Genomic DNA, 17,632 nt, shown 5'->3' on the forward strand with positions numbered 1-17,632 from the left:
TTTCCCTTTTTCTGTGGTTATTATGATGCACTATCTGTTCTCAGGAAGCAAATCTAGTAAATTAACTGTTGCTATATAATTAAGTCTTGTATTTCCATTTAACATTCAACTGTTGGACTTCTTAGCAAGTATTCTGACAACTTTCTGAAAAATTTGAAAGGTTGGTGGGGTTTTCTAAGGCTTAACTTTTCCATAAACATCCTAAATGTAGCATTCTAAGTTTGGGTGGGCAAAGTATGATGTTGAATATCTTGGTGACTAGCTGGCTAATTTCAGCCACACAGATTCCTTTCAAATATATCATTCAACCCAAAGAAATCCGAGCCCAGAAGAACCATTTATGTTTAAAGAGACAGTGCTTTCTGATTTAAATGTTCAGTCAGATTTTGTGCAGAGATGTTTCTTCCAAGTATAGACACACTATTTCCCCTGTTTGTCTGATTTTAAAGCCGCTGGTTTAAAAACAAAACTCTTGCATCCTGTGTACCTTTTTATCAGTGAAAATATTCCTATCAACTTGCATCTTTCCATGTACATAGCTTCTCATCCATAGTATGCAGTGAATCTTTGCACCCTTTCTTAAAGCTTTCATGTATTCTAGAATTGTTAGTCGATCAGCTCAGACTGGCGCCAGCGTTTTAAGTAAAAACATATGAATATCCTGGACTATGAATACTTCCTGTATTGCAATTATCTCTAGATATAAAATTTTTAACAGGGGCAGAGCAGAATGTATCTCGTGTTCTTCTGATATCTGGTGTTCTCCTGCATCCCTGACAATAAAATCTAATTCTTTTCTTTGGCTTAGTAAAAGAGTAATTGAAATAACTGTAAAAGTAAAAATAATCTCAACTAAATTAATTGAGCTTTGTTTTAGGAATTTTGAGGTATAAAACCATATACGTGATGTCCAAGTTTCAAATTGACTTAGAAAGTACAAATAATATTTGTATTTATGAATTAGAAGAATTTATTCAGCAAGATTTTCTGAATTCTTAAACAAGCAGCAAAGATGACGTGGAAAGTTCTTCTCTCTTGGCCCAGGATTCCTTCAATGTTGCTCCCACAGCACCTTTTTTTTTTCCCCTGACTGTGAAGTAATGTTATGTTGAACTGTGTCTCTTTACCCCACAGAAGCTATGGTAAAACACTGCCTCAATAACGCCCTTGCGTTTCTAACTTTGTACTGCTAATTATGATGGCTGATTATTACTGAATAAGAATTGATTCAAATTACCTCTTTCCATTGGCTTAAGGTGAGTGTCATCACCTACTTCTGTAACTAGAAGCATGTAGGCTAAATAGCTGTACATCTGTTACATCCTAGGTTCCAAGAATTTCATTGTGTGAATAAACAGCACATTGTACAACTTCTTTTGTATTTCAAAGAATGTTACCTCCTGTCAATAATGCCAACTGCACTATTGTAAATCATTCACCTAATCTCTCCAGGAATGCTTCTAGCAGAATATTAGGATTTTATTTTTAAAACCTGCTTTCTACTATAGGTAGTTAATTGTCCAGGTCAGTGAATAAACGAAAACCTTTTCTAATTTTCACTGGTTCTTGTGGTACAGTGATAATGTGTCATTTTTCTTTGATTTTTTCCATGAAGTGTCGCAGTATTTTGTTTTGTTTGGGATGACTATATACCTAATACCAAGTTAAGTACATTCAAAGCATGATCCTAAATCACTATCCTTTACCTGTGATTCACAGTTCAGCTCATGCAGTTTTGATGTTATGTCTGTATGAACCTGAAGTTGAGCAATCACACGTTGGTTGACAGCTCACTGCACCCTTCACGCCCTGATTTAAGAAAAGTGACAATTTTGGGCCATCGAATTTTAAAAAATCTTTTGCTGGACCTTCCCTTCACTTTGCAATGATGATGTGAGGTGGCTGATTAGTTCGTTGTAACTACCAGTGGATGACACAGTGGCTCAGTGGTTAGCATTGCTGCCTCACAATGCCAGGGACCTTGGGCGACTGTCTGTGTGGAATTTGCACATTCTGTGTCTGAATGGGTTTCCTCCCAAGTCCAAAGATGTGCAGATTAGCTGGATTGCCGTACTAAATTGCTTGTAGTGTCCAGGGGTGTGCAGGCTGAGTGGATTAGTCATGGGAAATGCATGGTTACAGGGACACAGTGGGATGTTCTTCTGAGGGTCAGCTTGATGGGCTTAATGACCTGCTTCTACACTATAGGGATTCTGTGTTCTATTCTATGGTGATGTAAGCAAAATGGAGTTTGTTGAGTAAGGATGTAAATAAATGGCCCTGAAAGGCTCTTGCTCAAATCGAGTTGAGAAACTTCATGTTTCATGTCATGAGAAAAGGCCATAATTTTATTTGCTAATGTCGGTGGATTATGTAGTGATAACTGACAAAAGAGGTGAAATCGGGATAGTTTCTGCAAAATCAACAAAGCCTGCATTTGTGCCAAGTATAGCTGATGCGCCATCGGATTGGCAACCAGTTTCTTAATTGCAGTGTTTTTCTCAAGCAGATGCCTCTTGTTTCCTTTGTAGGTATCCTCATCCCTTGTTCTCTCTCTGTTATGTCTTTCAAAAGCCATGTGATGGATTCATTGAACTGCAGAGAGAAACATTCAGTCATTCAGGTACTGCTGCAGTTGCAGGTGCATTCCATCACCTCGCTCCTGTGGTAGCAAATGTTTTGAGCTTACCTGTTTAGAGCATATACTTCGCTCTGGTCGTGTGGCTTCCAGCACCCCAAGGACTGATCCAAATGGAACTTTGCCACCCGTATGTTTTCAAGCTGAAAAAGGCTCATTAATCCCAACTCTGTGACTTCTGTGACATAGCATGTCCAAACTAGTGGACTTAATGTCTCAAAATCCTGTTCATCATCCTTATTTAAAAATAGGGTCATGCTGAGTTCACACTGTTAAGTTCAAACTTTTTACTTTATTTGAATGTGGCAGACTAACCTTGGATTGCACCTAGTGTAATTACCACGGACAGTTACTTAACCCAGACCTTTAGGCACCTTTTTAAGACAACTTAAGATGACAAGACTAATTCCTTGTACGCAGCTGTCCTGCTAATTGTCTCTCTAGCAGAAATTCAAGCTATACTGTTTAAAATGATAGCTAAGACCAAATCATAAAATGTAACTTTAAACCAACATAGTACCCAAAAATTTGCAGCATTATTAAATGTTACAAATCCTCGAGTGCACATCATTTAATACTTACGAGCATGTCTTTCAGGGAAAATGGCACATACTACATAAGTAGTTGGTCATTTTTTGTAACTTGAAGAGTATAGGCTATAACATCTGAAGACAGTATTAATTTTAATTAGTTGCATTTATAAGTTTGAGAAAGAAAATATTTTCTAACTCTTCAGAAGGTTCTACGTGCACTTTCTGGTTGAAGGTTAGTTATTTTTTAATCTGACAAAATGAATAGTTTTTGACTTTTGACTTCAGAATACTTATTGCAAGGACGAATATAGTGTGATGTGCTACAAAATAAAAGTGCATCTATCTAACACAACAAAACCTGCACTAGTATGAAATTGATTTCCATTTGTCTCCGACATCTTGAAATAAAATGGTGGTATGTGCTCAGAGCAATTCTGTTGTAGCCAGCTAGAAAATATGGATGAAAAAGATTATACTGTAGATTTAAGAAAGCACTGTTCATACAGTACTGCACTTGGTTCCCAATCATTCATGAAAACTGTTGTGTTTAATCAGCTCTTGTGTTTTAAATTATAATTGTAATCATGTCTTCAGTCACAAAACCTTCGGACAGTTGTAGGGAAGTTGTACAGTCACTACCGTATTTTGGTATGAGTTATTGCCATTTTGACACACAATTCCAAGAGTCAAGAATTGGAACTTAGTTTATCATTTTTAGTTTATTGGAAACTACCTGGAGAATTCCACATTGTGATTCTAACTGCTCACCAAAATTTCTTTGGCCTTGTGTGATTAAAAGTATTTGAAATTCAAGTTAGCTTGTGCTGTGCCTAAATTAAATTTCAAGAAAAAATTTAAGGTATCATTACAGAGCGTTGATAACATGTACTAATCCACAGTGATAAATACCCAGTTTTGTATCATTACAACACAGAACGAAGCTCTTTGGCCCATTTAAGTCCATACCAGCTCTTTGTGAGAGCAGTTTAGCGAATTTCACTCCGTACAACCTTCCACTGTTTTCCCTTTATTGAACTCTTCTTTAAATTCCCTTTATTGAAAGTCATGATTGAATTTCCTCCCATCTTCACCCTTTCAGGCAGTGCATTTTAGATCAAAACCACTTTTTTTTTCTTCATGTTATCTTTGTTTTTCTTGGATAGTCTGCTTTCATTTGTTTTTATTGCTTCTGCACCCCCTTTAGTATTGTATCTTTTTTACTTCATAATGTGCCCTTATTGTTCCTACCAAAATGTATTACTTTACAGAACTCTGCTTTGAAGTTCATTGGCTATGTGTCCACACATTCAACAGATCTGTCTATACCATCCTGAAGTGCATTAGCGTTCCTCCTAATTGTTCATTCCACTATCAAATTTTGTCATCTGCAAATTTGGAATTTTGCTTGATACACCGTGTCCAAGATATTTATCTATATCAAGTAAAACAGTGGACTTCGTACTGACCCCTGTTAAACATCTAACATAGTTTTAAATCCGGTTAACACATATACGACTTTTTCTGCTTTGGTGCACTGTTGGCACTTGTGTCCAAGTTCATGTTTTGCTGTGGATAATCCAGGTTGACGATTGAATGCACGAGTGAGGAAATGTTCCTTTGTTAGAGTTGCCATTTTATTATTGAGATTTTAAATTTAAGGTTTCATTTGCGCACTCGGGTGAATGCAGGAAATTTCAAGTAACTATTTAAATGAAGAATACGTGATTTTTCTCTTGAGATAGCTGGCCAATACTAACTTGAATTTAATGCCACTGCCAAAAAGTGTTTTCAGGATCCTGACTTGTGCAAACTGACTGCAGTTTGAGAACTGTAATTCAGGATTGCATAATTAACCAAAGAGCTTAGAGTGATACTCAACTCCTGAATGACACAGATTTATTTGTCATTAGATTACCTATGATCGACATATTGGAGGTAATAATAGAGAGTAAATACTATGTCTTGTAGTATAAGTTGACCATGTTTTTTTTTTAAATACAAACCATTTCATGTATGCTCCCTGTGAAATGGGCATTAATTTTCCTTGTCTGACATTTTCATTACCTAAGAACACAGAAACAGCATGCCATGCCAATGTTTATCTTCCGTTGGAGGCAATCCCATCTTGTAATATCTACTTTCTGCTGAGTGTGTGGCATTTATGCACTGAAAGCAAATAAAGATACCAGGAACAGAGAAATGTTTGAGCAAAAGAAAGTGCAAGCTGTTGCTTTGGAAAGTAGTTATTTACGCTGACGTTGAAGCTGCAGAGGTAACGTTTTCACCCTGTTAGTCTTTAAATAATATATTTCAAACTCATGGAGATTTCAGTAAAATGTGATGCACAGGATATGGTCCAAAGAGGAAGTGATAGATTTTTGGTGAAGACTCAAATTTGAATCCAGATCGTGGAAACTTTTTAAGTTTTGTGTTTAGGAGATAGGTCGATTTTTGTTTTTTTTTGTTTTTTTTTTAAAACGTTGTGGACTGTTGCTGTTGGAATAAAATACACAATCTACTGAATGTTGGATTTGGCTTGCAATGAGAAAACGCTTGTCTCTGAAGTAAATGCACAAACTCATCATCACCTCTAAATCAACTTAAAAGCAGTTTTGGGGCTGACAAAAATTTTTACAATGAAGTAAACTAATGAACCTAGGAATGCAAGAAATATGGAAAAATGACTAATGTTACTATTAAGAACTTCCATCTAAGTGAGGAGGCTTCAAACCAGTCTACATCTCTTGACTTGCTCTGAAAATTCGACTGTCATTTTCATACCTACCACAAGTTGATGACAGAACTGAAACAATTTTCAACATTGTAAGACAATTAACATCTTTAGTAAGCAACCTGTGACATTTTTTGTTTGGAAAACACCAATTTACCCAATCTTTGAATGTAAAAAGGATCCTTTCAAAAAAAATAACTCCAGCATCCAGCTCCACATCTTGGCCACGGAAGTAATCAGTACTTCCTTGAGCCATGCACTATGTGTATTATGTTTTGTTGAAATCCTTCCATTAGTTTGAGATCGTTTGCAGTCAAACAATAACAGGTGAGAACATTTACATTCAGTTCACTTTCAGTGGTGGAGATAATTACCTGAAAGAAAATGACAATAATGGGCTCTCAATGCACTAATTTTACTTGTCACTGAACCTTGCTTGCGATTACAATATTTTCTGGATGATTGCATGAAGAAACATGTTTGGCCATATGAAACATCATGGCAGTCTAAATGATATTCTGCAAAGTGACACTCCTGTATGTTGTGATGTTCTCAGTAACATCATGGTGTATTAAAGAGCCTCATTTCCATATACAGCAAGTCTGACAGCTAAGCATTGGAAACTATCTCATAGATCATAGAATCCCTACAGTGTGGAAACAGGCCCTTCGGCCCAACAAGTCCACACCGACCCACAGAGCATCCCACCTATAAACCCACCTAATCTACACATCCCTGAACACTATGGTCAATTTAGCATGGCCAATTCATTCACCTAGCCTGCACATCTTTGGACTGTGGGAGGAAACCGGAGCACCCAGAGGAAGCTCACGCAGACATGGGGAGAACGTGCAAACTCCACACAGCCAGTCGCCCGAGGGTGGAGTTGAACCTGGGTCCCTGGCGCTGAGAGATATTCGGTGCTAACCACTGAGCCACCGTGCCACCCCATTGTTCATAATATTGTAGGAATAGGCATGGCCAAAGATGAAATTCCTCCTGTCAGATATTTAAAGCTTGTGGAAAAATTGAATGATGGCAGACTAAATGCAGGTTTAAGAATTCTGAACTCCAAGGCCATATGTCTTGTGGTTTTAACCAGCTGTACAAACCATGTACTAATTCTGTCTTCGTTTGTTAATAATGTGTAAGGCACTTGTGCTAATGCAGGACAGCCTAAATTCACAATGATGCTAGATGAGCTGACTGGTTCTTGATTTAGTTGTAAACAAACCTTCCTAATTTTTTTCAACATGGGCAATCTAATACAGGCCATTTGTAATGGATACTAATGTGTAGCAGTAAGTCAAACAGGGGACTTAATATTTACTGCGTGACCTGGATGTAAATCAGTTTTGTCTGAACTAATGCCTCAGAATTCAAGTGTAGTGATGAATATGCTTCACTATTGGACAACTTGTGCAAATGTGCCAGTATTTTGTTACACTACCATGAAATTGAGAGCACTGTTCATGATGTGCATTGGATGAAGATAGCACGGGTTCTGCTGTAATACGATAGATGTGTTCCTGTGAAATGATGCTTTATAGAAAATCACACCGTAGAAATAACGGGGCTTATGGGAACAGGGGTGTGAGAGACAGACAAAAAGAATTGCTCAAAATGACTTAAAAATCACTCAAAAGCGTAACATAAAGGATAGTACAGATTAAACAAATGTTTAATTTACATGAAATAATGAAATAACAGTAAATTTATCACCTTGTCTTGAAAAAAATGTCAAGATGACTTGATGAGGGAGGAGGTTCTGAGGTAGCTGTGTTGTTAATGTGGGGGCTGAGGCTTGTCGTCCTCATCATCACCACCTTAAGTAAGGTGCAGTTTTCTTTGCAGGGTTAGAGCAAAAAACAGTTAATCCAGAAGTGGATGCCAGTGGTTCATTTGTCTTCTGACTGTTTCTTGGGGTTTGGCTTAAACAGACATCCAGGTTTTGCTGCTTTGCCATTTTTCTTTCATGAAGAAGCCATTTATAGGACGCCAAAGAAGATCTTCACGAACTGCTATCCTGCTGCATTCTGCATCGTAATCGTTGTCTTCTAATCATTACAACTGCTTCTCGATTTCCCTCAGGATAGAAGACAAAATAGAAGTGGAAAGCTGTCGTGGTGCTGCATCCTGGACTATTTCATTTTCATCTCCAGCTTCCACTTCCCCTTCAGCGACAAGTTGTTGTACATCAGCTGTAGAGAGGTTTTCGTAGTCGGACTCCAGCAGCTCTTCAACGTCTTCACTTTCCTTCAAATCCAACTTGCTTTGCAAGATCAACACAATGTTCCTTGATTCTTGGAGCTCCTCTGACAGATCAAAGCTTTCTAAACCTTGGAAAAAATGTGGGAGAAACCTCTGCCAAACTGCATGCAAGCTGTCCTTATAGACCCACACCTCCATGATAATGTCAATTGCTTTCTTGATGTTAAAGCTCTTCCAGATTGGAAGAACACTGTCCTTATCCCCCTCAGTGGCTGCAGTCAGCCTCTTAAATGTGCGCCTTAAATAATAAGCTTTAAAAGTTGCTTTTGCACCCTGGTCTATGGGTTGAAGGAGAGAGGTTGTGTTTGGGGGTAGAAATGGCACTCTGATGTATTCAGAAAGCTTACCAGTGGTGGGCACGTTATCCACGATTAGAATTGAAATTGCAAGAAAAAAAAAATGTGGATTTCAATACTTTCTAAAAACATCTTCCAAAGCATCATCAGTGAGGTCAGAAAAAATTTGCGCCATCATCCAACCTCTTTTACTTGACAATGTGGATGCCTAGAGTAGACTTAAGGTAACCTTTCAAGGCTTGTAGGTTGGCATTGTGTTACACCAACACAGGCTTCAGCCTTAAGTCTCTTCTGGCATTGGCACCCAGCAACACAGTCACACGAGCCTTTGCCACCTTAAAGCCTGGAGCGTGTGCTTCATTCATAGAAATGTAGGTTATTGATGCCATTCATTTCTGGTATAAACCTGTCTAGTCCAAATTGAAAATTTGATCTAAGTTGTAGCCTCTTTCTTCAATTAATTTTATTTCACTATGGGAGGAAATGCCATCACATGCTCCTCGTCATAACTTTGTTATGAAAAACTTTGGCAGTTCTTAAAACAAACAACCAGTCGCTGCTATCACTAAAGGCAGGCACACCTGCAGAATTTTCGGCTTGTTTTGTTAGATCTTCATAAATTGATGAGCCTTTCTCTTTTTATGGTGAGAAGGGTGGTCGCAGATCGCTGCTTCATTTACTTTTCTATTGACACACTTAGAAGCTGCTGCATCTCCTCAGGTTCCTTTTGTCTGTGACTTCTCAGATTTGCTAGCACTCAGACCTGTCCCAGCAATACAGCTTGCTTTGATCTTTTCTGCATTGTCTCTAATGGTGCACAAGATGGACTCCTTCGTTCCTGTTGCACGAGCAATATAACGTACTCTCATTACGCTCAAAATGCTTTACAACATCTCGCTTCTCTTCCAGTGTTATAACCTTTCTTTTACGTACACCACCTGCAATTTTATCACCGAGATACTACTTGTTTTTATTCTTGCCACTTTGTCCTCGCATTTTGTGCGTAACACGGCAGAATTGTGCAGTACCTCTCGCAATACGAGGATCCTTCGGGATTCTTTTGGCACGTGTTCCAAACAAAGCCCGCACACTGATCCTGTGATGTTGACTTTGGAATTGCGTTATAGCCAACACACAGTTCACGTTTTACAGATACTGTTCTCCTATTCATTAATCGCATTATACCAATTTGCGTTGGTGGAACACACGTGAAAGGAGAACCCCCTGTATAGAATTAGTCGGATTTTTTTGTTTTTTTTTTCAAAAATATGTAGAGTAGTAGACAATCTGGTGGAAATGTTGACCCCTGAATTTTAGCACAAAATGCAATCTCGTTCCACTTGCTGATGAAGTTACGCTTACCTCTGTATAAACCTCATTCCAAGTTGGCTGTTTGATTGCTCATAGTCTATGTATTTTGGCTTTGCCAAAGTTGCCAGCTTGTATTATGTACTGTATTCCTGCCAATCCCACCTTGTAATTTGACAACGTGATCAAGAAGGAACAGTAGATCCAGTTCTCGCACAGTCAGTGAGATTGCAGAACAGACAAATGTCTGCTAGACAATTTTAAATAAAAATAAGTGGAAAGGTAAGTTGCAAGAGGGATGCAAGTAGTTTAAGGAGAGATATTGATAGTTAACTAAGTCAGCAAAATGTTGGTAAATGGAGTATAAGGTAGGAAAATGTGAAATTTTGGAAGGGAGATCTAAAGAACAGTATTTAAATGAAGAAAAACTGCAGAAAGTTGCAACTGAAAGGGATGTTGGGATAGTTGTGCATGAAATACAGAAAGATAGTACATAAGTGCAGCAGGAAATCAAGAAGGCTAATGGAATTTTGGCTTTTATTTCAAAGAGATTTTGGAGTATAAAAGTAGGGAAACTTACTGCGACTATGCAAGGTGCTGGTAAGACCACACCTAAAGTGCTGTGAGCCGTTTGGTTCTCTTATTCAAGGAAGAACATAACAATTCAATGGAAGAAGTACTGAAAAGGTTCAGTCGCATGATCACTGGTATGGACGGATTTTCTTATGAGCAAAGGTTAAATCATTTAGAAGAATGAGGTGTGATCTCATTGAAATGCATAGGATTCTTGAGGCTTGGCAGGATAAATGCTGAGAGGATGTTTTCCATCATAGGAGAGTCTAGGACCAGAGGGCATAAAGTCCAAATAAAGGACACCAGTTTGAATGCAATGAGGAATTTCGTCTCTGAGGGTTGAGAGTCTTAAGAATTTCTTGTCACAGAGAGCTGTGGGGGCCAGAATACTTGTGCATATTTAAGGCTGAGCTAGATTGTTGATTAGTGGAGGAATTGAGGCTTACAGGGAAAACACAAGATAGTGGTTGTGAGGAATGTCAGATCAGCGATAAGCCCAGTATTTTACGAACTGTACAAAAAAATAAGGTGCATTGTATTTCATAAAATTTGTATGTAGTCTGTAAAATCAGTATTCGGCAGAGTAGTTCAATATAACTTGAACATTTGAAGCAGTTGTGTATTATATCTCTTTAACACCACCAGTATTCTTGGTTATCCCCAATTGGTTAGTTGCATCATGATAGCAGAAAATTGACAGATCTGCGTTTACTTGGTATTTTTCATGACCGCTGGAGATCTCCACTGTTTACAGCCAATTAAATAGCTTTTGAAGTTAGTTACTGTTGTAATATCAGAAATGTGGCAGCTTATTTGCACCCAGAAAACTGAAACAGCAATTGAAAAATGACCAGATCATGTTTTTCCAGTTTTAACGGAAGATTAATATTGGCTGCAACCTTGCCAGCTGGTTGAACTTGTACCATGAGAGTCCCTGTCTACTTGAGCAGACAGATGGACCTTAGATTAACATTGAAAGACAGCACTCCAACAATGCAATGCATCCTCAATACCACACTGGATTGCCCACCTTAATTTTTGTGCTTAATCCCATGAGTGGGACTTGACTATAACCCTGTGATTCAGAGGTGAGTCTGCTGCTAACTGAGCCAAAGCTGATGCTGAAGGATGCAATTGCCACTGAATACATTTAAAAAGCTGGGAAGTTGAGCTTAAAAGAATTACTTCAAAGTCATTAACCTGTTGTAATAAATTTATGGGCTAAAACGAAGGGGGAAGGTCATTGATGTTACCAGCCTATATGGTTTGAGATTGTAGTTAGTGAGAAATAGACAGGTGCGATTGACATTGGGCAATCTAGTTGGATCATATGCCGATTTTCCAGGTGAAGACTCCATAGTCTTAGCAGATAATAGGGCTACACTCTCATTAGAGAGTAAATTCGTGGTGGCTTGAGCTGGGATGTGTGTCACACCTTGGACAAGGGGAGAGGTCAAGAAGAATTATAACTTCAGTTGGTTGAATTGAAACCATACTGTTAGCATCGCTGTGCATTGCAAACCAGCTGTCCAGCTAAGTCAGACCAGCCCGACCTGCCCAACCTACTCAACCTGTGCTCCTGATAAAATCACTCCATGCCGGGGTTGGCTCGGTGGGCCTTCTCCAGACTGTCTCCAATGCCAGTGTATCTTTGTTTGGATGGGAGGACCAATGCTTTTTGCAGTATTCTGGGTGTGGTTTGGGTCATGCCTTGTGTGGTTTTGATGGGACCTCTCTACATTTATACTCTCTTCCCTTTGAAATTTGGCCAGTAGTTTATTTGCCTTCTTGGTTGTCTCAACCCTGTCTTCTATTAGTTAGCCAATCCTCTGTGTTAATATACTACACCTGACAAAAACCAGCACTATGTCGAATGCTTTTTAGAAATATCTCCTGGTTTGCCTTTACCTATCCTGTTTGTTATCTTGGAGAACTCTAATTAATCAATTAATTATGATTTCCCCTTAATGAAGCCATGCTGACTCTGCTTGATTATGTATTTTGAAATGCTCTGCTATTATATCCTTCATAGAGTCTGCCTGGGTATATAGCCAGGTTAGCAAGTGGGTAGATAGAATATCATGTGGAAAAATGTTACGGTTATACACTTTGTCAGAACGAATAGGGGAACTGAATGTTTTCTAAATGGAGTAAGGCTATAGAAAGTTTAATGCATCCTTGTACATACATCACAATAAGTTAGCATCCAAGTTCAGAGACCAATGAGGAAGGCAAGTGGTATGTTAGCTTTTATTTCAAAGGGAATTGAATATCAAAGTAGGGAAACTTTGGTAAAACTATACAAGGTACTCATCAGACCACAGTTAGAATACTGTGAAGAATTTTCGGCCTGTTATGTAAGAAAAGATATGCTGACACGGGAGGCCATCCAGAGAAGGTTCACTAGGCCGATGCAAGTACGGAGGAAATGTCTTCTGAGGAGAGAACAGGCCCTTCTGCACTGACATGCTGCCCGTCACAACTAAAACCCCCTACCCTTCTGGGGACATTATCCCTGTATTTCCATCCTATTCATATATTTGTCGAGAGTCCCTTTAAAAGTCACTATAGTCATCTGCTTCCACTACCTACCCCAACAGCGAGTTCCAGGCACCCACCACCCTCTGTGTAAAAAAAGAAAACAAAAACTTGCCTCATACATCATCTTTAAACCTTGCCCCTCACACCTTAAATCCATGGCCCCTGGTAACTGACTCTTCCACCCTGGGGAAAAAGCTTCTGACTGTCCTGTCTGTCCATGCCCTTCATAATCTTGTAGACCTCTATCAGGTCCCCCATCAACGTCTGTCGTTCCAGTGAGAACAACCCAAGTTTCTCCAACCTCTCCTCATAGCTAATGCCCGCCATACCAGGCAACATCCTGGTAAATATTTTCTGTACCCTCTCCAAAGCCACCACATTCTTCTGGTAGTGTGGCGATCAGAATTGAACACAAAATTCCAAATGTGGCCTAACTATGCTTCTATAAAGAGGTTGAATAGGTTGGGCCTGTAACCACTGAAGCTTAGACCAATAAGAAACATGCAAAATTTTAAGGGCATAAGACAGATGAGGAAGAATTTATTTCTGAGGATAGTGAATCTGTGTAATTATTTGCTATAGAGAAGGCTGTTGAGACTGGGTCATGAAGTATACTCAAGGCTGAGAGAGACTATTTTTAACCAGGTACGGGAATGAAAAAATGCAGAAGAGTGGATTTGAGAATTATCAAATCAGTCATGTTCTTATTGAATTGCAGAGCAGACTTGACAGCTGAACGGCTGCCTCCTGTTTCTACATCTTGTGGTCTTGAAGCACTGCAATATTTTCCTAATCACAACATTATATATGCCTAGTTATGTTTTTTGTTATCTTTTTGAGTAAAGGTGTTGCATTCTCAGTTTTGCAATTCTCTGGGACTCCAAGGATCTAAGGATTCTTAGATTATCACCTGTGCATCAACTATCTCTGTAGCTGCCTTACTTTTAATATCCTGGAATACAATGCATCAGGCCTTAGGCATTTATAGTGATATTGTGTTTCTTAATTCTCCCTTTATTTGCCTAGTTTCATGCTGCAAAAAAAATGTCTGACAAAACTATTCACACAATTTTAATCCTTTTGCGATGTGCAGTTGATTTGGAATGAGCGTTTTTTTCAAAATAGTTGTTGATCTGGTTATGCTTGTGTGAAGGACATTCTTAGATGAGTACAAATTTTTTTTTTAAGAAAAAGAAAAAATGTACGTAGTGGAATCATTCAGTCTTATGCTAGTTTTTACTCTGCTTATGAGTCCTTTTGCTGCTCCTGTTTTTAAGACTGGAATCTGAGAATATATTGATGGTAATAAATTGCTACAATTCCATTTTAATAGCTGATATCAACTTGTATCTTTTTAATCACTTGTGGGACATGGGTGTCGCTACCAACATTTATTGATCATCCCTAGCTGCCCTTCAGGAGATGGTGAACTGCCTTCTTGAACCACTGCAGCCTGTGGGTTGAGCCACAATGTCCTTAGGGAGGGAATTCCAGGATTTTGACCCAGCAATAGTGAAGAAAGAAAGAATGACATTATTTCCAAATCAGGATGATGAGTGACTTGGCGGGGAACTTGCTAGTGATGGTGTTCCCATGTGTTTGCTGCCCTTGTTCTTCTAGATAGAAATGGTCATTGGTTTGCAAGATGCTATCTAAGGATCTTTTGAATTTCTGTAGTGCGTTTTGTAGATATTGGCATCAGTGTGTACTGGCTGTCAGTGGTAGAGTAACTGAACGCTTGTTGTGATGGCAATCAAGCAGGCTGCTTTAGCCTGGATGGTGTCTAGCTTCTCGGGTTGTTGCAGTTGCACCCATCCAGGCAACTAGAGAGTATTCCGTCACATTGCTGACTCGTGCCTTCTTGATGGAGGACAGGCTTTGGGGATTCAGTAAGTGAGTTATCCGCTTCCTAGCCTGTGATTGTATTTGTAGCCACTGTGTTTGTGGCAAGTGCAGCTGAGTTTCTGGTCAATGGTAACCCCAAGGATGTTGATCGTGGGGGAGTCAGTGATGGTGGCAGCATTAATTGTCAAGGGCAGAGGTTAGATAGTCTCTCAGTAAAGAAAAAAAAACTCCAGATGCTGGAAATCAGAAACAAAAACAGAAATTGCTGAAAAAAGACGGGTTTTAAAGAAGGTTCACTGGATCTGAAATGTTAAGTCTGCTTTCTGTCCACATGCTGCCAGATCTGTTGTTTTTCTAGCAGTTCCTGGTTTGTTTTTTTTTTAAGATTGTCTGTCTCCTATTGCAGATAGTCATAGCCTGGCATTTTGTGTGGCTCGAATGTTACTTGGCAGCCTAAGCCTGGATATTGTGCAAATGGTGCTTGATAGAACTGTTGCCGACACCTTCCATCACTTTACTGGTAGTAGAGAGTAGACTGGTAGGGTGGTAGTTAGCCAGGTTGGATTTGTCCTGCTTTTTATGTAGAGGACATGCTGCGTAATTTACCCCATTTTTGAGGAGATTCCACTGTTGTATCATTACTGGAGCAGTTTGACTCAGGGAATGGCAAGTTCTGGAGCTCAAGTCTTCAGTACTATTGCTGCAATGTTGTCAGAGCCCATGACCTTTGCAGTATCCAGTGCCTTCAACTGTTCCTTAATGTTATGTGGAGTGAATTGAATTGGCTGAAGACTGGTATCAATGATATTGAGGACCACTGGAGAAGGCAGAGATGGATCACCTACTTGGCACTTCAGGTTGAAGATTGCTACAGATGCTTTAGCCTTCTCTTTAGCAGTGATGTATTGGATTCTTCCATCATTGAGGATGTGGATATTTGTGAAGCCTCCTCGTCGAGTGAGTTGTTTAATTGTCCACCACTATTCATGACTGGATGTGTCAGGACTGCAGAGCTTAGATCTGATCCGTTGGTAGTGGGATTGCTTAGCTCTGTCCATCACTTGCTTATTTGTTTTGGTAGCTTCACCAGGTTGATGCCTCACTTTTAGGTATGTTGCATGCTGGCAGATGGGCAAGGATGAGGTCAAGTATGTGTTTCCATCTTGGTTCCCTCACCACTTGCTGCAGACCCAATCCAGCAACTGTGTCCTTTAGACCCGACCAGCTCGATTTAGTAGTGTTGCCACTTGTGGTGGACACAGGACGACTACACCCTCGGACTATGTTTTTGCACCCATGTCGTCTTCAGTACTTCCTCCGAATGTTGCTCAACATAGAGTGCTGATTCGTTAACCGAGGGAGGATGGTACATGGTAATCAACAAGAGGTTTCCTTGTCCGTGCTTAACCTGAAGCCATGAAACTTCATGGGATCTGGAGTTATAGTTGAGAGTTCACAGGGAAACTTCTACATGACTCTACGTCACTGGACTACCACCTCTGCTGGGTCTACCCTGCTGATGCGAGAGGATGGACAATGATGGTGGCATTTAGAACTTGTCTGTAAGCTATGATTGTATGAGTAGTACTATGAGTCACTGTTGCATGACTAGTCTGTGAGACCGCTTTCCCAATTTTGGCACTAGTCCCCAGTTAGAGGATTTTTCAGGGTGTACAGGGCTGTTTCTGCCATTGTCTTTTCTGGAGCCTAGGTCGATGTCAGGTTTTATTACTTTGTTGAGACTTCATAGCACTTGATACTGGCTTGCTAGCCATTTCAGAGGGCGTTTAAGAGTCCACCACAATGCTGAAGGCCCGACCAGGTGAAGAGAGCAGATTTCCTTTCCTGATGGACATTTGTGAGCCAGATGGGTTTTTCTGACAATCAACAATGGTTTTGTGATTATCTGTAGACTCTTGATTCCATTTTTTTCTTAGTGAATTCAAATTCCACCATCTATCGTAGCAGGATACGAACCCAAGCCCCAGAACGTTAGCCGAGTTGCTTGATGAAGAGTCTAGCTATTATGCCATTTGGCCAACCCCACCCCATACTAAAGGAAGGTAAGCATTTTGCTTGGAATAAATGTGAACAAGAGTTTCCCATAATCTAGTAAAGCTTTGTTCAGTGTTCCATGTAACAGTGCAGTACAGTTGCACTGATGCTTCTACACTACTCAGTACTGAAGCTGATTTGCTTTTCTCATCTCCAGTTTCTTTAGATTCTTTTGATTTACCATAATTCATATCATTCAAAGTGGCACTCATCAAGATGGCTTAAATGTTCTGTTTTTCATAGCAAGCTGGCCATGGGCTTTACTGTTTTAAGGAACTTGACGCCAGTTGTAACTGGTATTGGTGAACAAAAGTTCAAGACTTGTATCTGAAAGTCTGTGCTATATAACTTGACTCTTCATACTTACGGGACAGAAGCTTAGATGTAGCGTCTTAGTGATTCTGTGACCGCAAACTCTCTTACATATCACTTGGATTAAACAGTTGGTAGTGAGAGAAGTTCTAAGATTTGGTATTGACCCTGGGTGATCTGATGCAGGCCACCTTGCCTGGATCTTTTCAGAACAGCCATATACAGGACCTAGAATATGGCAGTAAAACCTCTGAAAGGTGTTTTCTGAAGATGGATATCAGAATTTGTATACTGGGTTTGGGATCTATCACGGCTAAGTTTCAAAGAGAGAAGCAGCTGTTGTTGAAGCTTCACATTGAATGCTGTTCATTCTGATTGTGATGTGTAATTAAACTCATCAAGAGAATGATATTGCAATGGTCAATTCATAGAGTCTTGATTCGCAGTTTGAACACTGTGTAGTTTGGGTCTTAATTTCTCACATGATAGAACAGAAACATTCCTGGATGCAATGTAAACTGATGGTAAC

The 17,632-nt window shown here is 39.5% G+C and overlaps 1 protein-coding gene across 5 annotated transcripts in view; it reads left to right on the plus strand.

Moving 5' to 3' along the window:
- The window catches only part of eps8a (epidermal growth factor receptor pathway substrate 8a), a 151,331-nt gene that overhangs the window by 48,223 nt on the left and 85,476 nt on the right, over positions 1-17,632 (plus strand). The window lies entirely within an intron of this gene.

Source organism: Rhincodon typus, chromosome 22, assembly GCF_021869965.1.
Source record: "Rhincodon typus isolate 14 chromosome 22, sRhiTyp1.1, whole genome shotgun sequence".
In the NCBI taxonomy this organism is placed as follows: Eukaryota; Metazoa; Chordata; class Chondrichthyes; order Orectolobiformes; family Rhincodontidae; genus Rhincodon; species Rhincodon typus.